Raw genomic sequence first — 5,631 nt, 5'->3', positions numbered from 1 at the left:
ATGAAATGCTTCTTCTAAGTATGTGGTTATTAAATAAATAATTAAAAAAAGTATCACTACTAAAAAAAGAAAGCAGTGATGTGATTTTTCTACCATTGCATATTTTAACATTTTATTTCTTGTTTTTATTTTATGTGTATGAGTGTATTGCCTACATGTGTGTAAGTGCAACCATGTTGTGCAGTGCCCATGGAGGTCAGAAGAAGGAGTTGGATTCCTCTGGAACTGGAGTTACAGATGGGTGTTAGCTGCCATGTGAGTGCTGGGAATAGAACCTGGGTCCTCTGCATGAACAATCAGTGCTCTTCACTGCTGACCCATCTCTCTAGCCCCTACCACTGCATATTTTGCAGCCTCATTACTATTTAGTATTAGTTTAAATAGCATATTTCAAATGATCTAGAAGAAAAGATATGAATGTTGCTACCACAAAGAAATGACAACTGTTTAAGGTGATAAGTATGCTCATTAACCTAATTTGACCATTGTATAATATAGTACATATATGAAATCATGACACTTTTCCCCCATAAGCATGCACAACTACTATGTGTGAATGAAAAATTATCATGAAGGAAAAATTTTAGAAACAACATAACAATTTACAAGTTGCAAAATTCACAAAATATGTAAAAATGATTCTTTTAGAGAGGCTGTTATTTTTCCACGAGTTCTTATTGTTTACAGAATAAATTTTATTCTAAAAGCAATTGGAGATGCAAGACTAGGGATATATCTAAAGTTCTTCCCTAGCACACTCAAAGGCTTGGAGTTCCATCCCAAGTACCACTTAAACTAGGCTTGGTGGCACACACCTATAATCCTAGCACTTGGAGGTGGAGGCAGGAGGATAAGAAATTCAAGGTCATTCTAAGTTACGTAGAGAGTTTGAGGCCAATCTGGCTACGTGAGATTCTGTCACAAAACACCACCATCAATAACATACTTTTAGAGATTGAAGTAGGAGGATCACTAATTTCATGACAGCTTGGGTAACACAGTAAGTTTATTTTATGTATAGGAGTGCTTTACCTGCTGCATGTAAGTATATGTGCATGCAATGACTGCAGAGGCCAGAATAGAGCATTGGCTCCCCTAGAACTGAAGTTACAGATGGAGTTACTGAGAGTGTCTCGGTCTCCTAAGTAGCTGGAGTGCCCTGGAAAATGGCAAACTCTACACCTCTTTTTACCTCCATTTCCATCTGTCATTGGGGTGTTCAGTAACCAGTTGTTGATTCATGAAAATGTGGTCATCACAATCTGAATAATCAGAAACTTCTGTTTCTAAAAAGATATTTGTTAATATACAGAAGTTCAATAGTGTTGGAGAGCTGGCTCCGAGATTAAGAGCACTAGATGATTTTTCAGAGGACCTGGGTTTGGTTCCCAGGATCCACATGGCGGCTAACAACAGTCTGTAACTCTAGTTCCAGGGGTTCTGACACTCTTTTCTCATCTCTGGGGTCATTGTGCAACATGGGTGCACTTACATACATGCGGGCAATACATTCATATACATAAAATAAAAATAATAAAATATTTTTTAAAAAGCACAAGAAATAAAGTTAGCAATTTCTTTTTTTTCACACACCAGAGCTTTAAAATGTTAGTGGATAAAGTTTGAGTTATAATTTTGTGAGGACATGTAAGTCATGTAGTTTGCTCATGTTTACTGGTCATCACCTTGCTTACCCTAATCCCTCTGGCTGCCTTCCCCTCTCACAAGAGTCCTTCTTCTGATTTTTGTCATATATATAGGGTTAGTTGTCAACTTGGCAGAATCTAGAATCACCTTGGGGCTAGACCTCTGGGTATGCATGTGAGGATTATCTTGAGTTTGTCAATTGATATGGGGAGACCCATTTTGACTGTGTATAGGACTATTCACTCTGAAGGGGATCCTGGACTATATAAAATAAAGTAAACTGAGCACTAGGAGGTATTCAACTCTCTTTCCTACCTGACTGGGAAAGCAATGTGGCCAGCTGCTTCAAGCTCCTTCTGCCTTGACTTCTCTGCTACTATGGACTGTGTCTTGACCTGTGAGCCAGAATAAACCCTTTCTCCATTAAGTTGCTTTTGTCAAGGTGTTTTATCACAGCAACTTATTTTGTCACTTATACATCCCAAGTTGCCACTTGGTACTTTTCAGCTGGTGCATTTGTCCTTTTGCCATGTCCTAATCATTGTGGGTTTCTGGAATATGTATTTACTCTAGTATGTCAAACATTCTCAGCTCATACTATTATTTCTTGCCACATTCAGTAAAAGTCATTTCTCCTAGAACCCCTGGTTTCTTTCATTGTAGAATGATATGATAGAACAAGAATTGAGTTCTAAAAAGGTTTATACTTTTTTCTTGTGTGTGTTTGTATGTGTGTGCATGTGTGTGCACATGTATGTGGAGGCTAGAGGTCAGTCTCAAGTGTCTAGAGAGCTGTTCTTCAGGAGCTGTTCGTTTTGTTTCTTGAGACAGGGTTTCTCACTGGGAACTTGGGTTTGTAGATTGAGTTAGGCTGGCTGGCCAGGAAGTCCCAAGGATTCATCTGTAGAGACGGTCCTGGGACCATATCAAGGAAAAGAAGCACCAAATCCGATGCCATGGTGATTTTATCATCTGTTACCCCCTAAATATTGTATAGTTTTATATTTGGGATTATAGTTTATTTGGAATTAATTTCTGTGTGTAAAGTAAAAGGTCTGTATTTATCTCCATTTTTTTCTATCTAAAATATCCAGTTGTTCAAGCACTATTTGTTGAAAAGTCTATCTTTTTGATACTGAACTGCTTTTCTACCTTTGTTGAAATCAGTTTGCTATATTTGTGTGACTCTACTTCTGCCCTCCTCAGAACCACCTGTCTTGATAACTTTACTTTATGGTAAGTCTTGAAGTAGAGAAGTGTTAATATTCTGATTTGCTGGGTTTGTTTTATTGTTGTGTCAGGAATTCTAGGTCCTATTCTTTTCTGCATAAATTCTAAAACAAGTTAATGTCTACAAAATAGCTTGATTATAACTTCATTGACTATATTGACCAGCCTTTGAAGATTAAAAAATCTGTGCCCTTTATTAAGCTATTTGAATTTAGAAGTCAAGACATATGTTTATCCCTCTATATATTATTTTGCATTTGTGGGCTCAATCAACTTTGAGTTGAAGGTATTTTAAATACTGGGGGCTGGTGAGATGGCTTAGTGGATAAAGGTACTTTTTTTTTTTTTTTTGAGACAGAATCTCCCTGTAGCCCCAGTTGGCCTGTAACTTGCTATGTAGAAACCATGCTGGCTTCAATCTTATAGACATCCACCTGCCTTTGCTTCCCAAGTGCTGGGATTAAAGGTGTACATCAAAACACCCTGTCTGATAAAGGCATTTGTGGCCAAGTCTGAGAATCTGAGTTTGGTCCTTGAGGCCCAAATAGTGGAAAGAGAGAATCAACTCCTGCAAATTGTCCTCTGGCCTCTACATGTGTGCCATGGTACACGCACACCCACACAAACACACACGTGTACACACAAAATAAGTAATTTCTTAAAGAAATTTTAAAATATTGTTTCTGTATTGAACATGATCATATTTTTTGTCAACATTCCTTAAACATCAGTTTAACAGCTATTTACAAGGCATTTAAATTACTTTAGGTATCACAAGAAATCTAGAGAAGAGTTCAACTCTGTAATAAGATCTGTATAGATTATATGGTTTTATATGAGACTGAATTTTGGTATCCACAGGAGGTCTTGGAACCAGTCCTCCACAAACACCGAGGGAGGACTGTACAGTAAACTGCAAGATGGAGCTGTGACAGTTGACCTTAAGCCTTGGCAGAAGAGGAAGGTGTAAACTAATAGGGTACCAAAGGAACCTTTGTGCAAGTGATGCTCCCATCAGTCCTCAGTGAGCTGCTGTTTGCAGGACAAGCAGAGAGGCAGGTTGGAGGTTTTCAATCCACCTGATCTCATCAGTGTTCCCCTGAAACCAAATCTACCTTAGTGTCTCTAATTTGGCCGCTGCACACTATACCACCTACGTCTCCTTTAAAGCTGACACCAGCTATCATTGGTTGAACACAGCCTCCAGAAGGTCTTTCTCCTATTGCTAATTCTTTTCCTTGAGGCAAAATTGAACTGAATTAATTTAATCCCACTATGTATTATTTATGATGCTAAGTAAATAAAATAACATCTTAATACATCATAATAGGATTGGCTTTGTTGCCTGTTGTTTTTTTGAAGACTGAGCTTGCTATGTAGCCCAGTTTGGTCTAGTGCTGGGATCACAAGCATGAGCCACCATGAAGGGCTAGACTTGTAGATCTAATTAATAATCAATCCTGTTAAAAGAACTAGAAGTCCAAGGAGGGATGAAATCCTAATCAGTTTACTGCTTCCTTTGCTAGGTGCAGGATTCCTGCTACCAGCTCAATTTTCCTTGGCTTTACAGAAATGATCTTTGTAACCTTAAGTAGGAGGGGCTATGCCCAAGGCAGGGTTCCCTAATGGCGATGAATCTCAATCCGGTGCACACCCCTCGAATTCCGTGGGGAGTCCTGTATCACAGGCTTTAGAGACAGCCTCATTCTCTGCGAGTGGCAAGTTTAGGGATTTTTACCGCACTTCACAGAGCACAAAAGCTTAGCATGCAGCAGGACTGGGAACTAGGGAGTGACAGAGAGAGTGCCTGGAACTTTCCCTGCACGCAAGGCTGCCTGTCCTCCTCCCTGCCTGGCTAAACTGCTTCCAAACATTCACTTGACTCTGAGACTTGCTGCTTGCAGGGTACTAGGTTAAGTCTTTGTTGCTTGCATACGCTCTTTTACCCCACCGATTCTGATTCCATGTGGTTCATCTATTGCTAAGTTCTTTGAGTTGAGCACTTAGGATTAAAAACCCATCTTCTAAATTTAGATGCCCTGGTTCCTCATAAACAGAGAAATGAGTCCTGCGTTCTTCAGATGCCTCTGCAAGTCTTTCTGCCTCCGCGCTTCTCCCATGTCTTCTCAGAGCCTTTAGCTCCGCCAGGGTGCCAGTTCTGCCTGGCTCCCCTTTGCGTCTTGCCCCTTAGGATTTCTGGGCACAGAGTCTTTTCAGCTATCTTTAGGCTGCCCTCTCCATCTGTGTTCCCTAAGACTTGCCCTGAGAGTTGGGTAAGCCCAGACAGCACAGAGCTAAAAACTGGAGCAAGGAAAGGAATGCTACTTAACACTGCTTAGAAAGACGGCCTTAAAAGTTAATTAAATCAAGTATTCCTGTGGAACAGATGTAGAGAGAAATTCATGAGATGTTTTGATGGGTTCCCTTTAAAAAAAAAAAAAAACTGCTTTAAGTTGCTGTGAGGCAATGGAAGCAAGCCTTTTCCTCAGACAGGAGAGATGCAGGAGCCCCTGAAAGTTTAAGGCTCCTTTGTACCCCAGTTCCCCAGTTCCTGCCCTCCCTCGCCCTGCCACAAGCCTGGAGAGAGGTCCCAAAAGGCAGAGTTAGGGCTTGCGGCCCTGTGCTACCTCACATACCTGGTTCTTTGTAGGAGCTGGTGTTAGGTGTTGTTTCAACAATGTAGTGTCCTTAATCCCGGGGCTGCCCAGGGGGCTCTACTCCGTTTTAGACTTGCAACAAAGTCAGTACATAAGA

Source organism: Nannospalax galili, unplaced genomic scaffold, assembly GCF_000622305.1.
Source record: "Nannospalax galili isolate Female #2095 unplaced genomic scaffold, S.galili_v1.0 scaffold169, whole genome shotgun sequence".
Lineage (NCBI taxonomy): Eukaryota > Metazoa > Chordata > Mammalia > Rodentia > Spalacidae > Nannospalax > Nannospalax galili.
Note: the sequence above shows the minus strand (reverse complement) of the source record.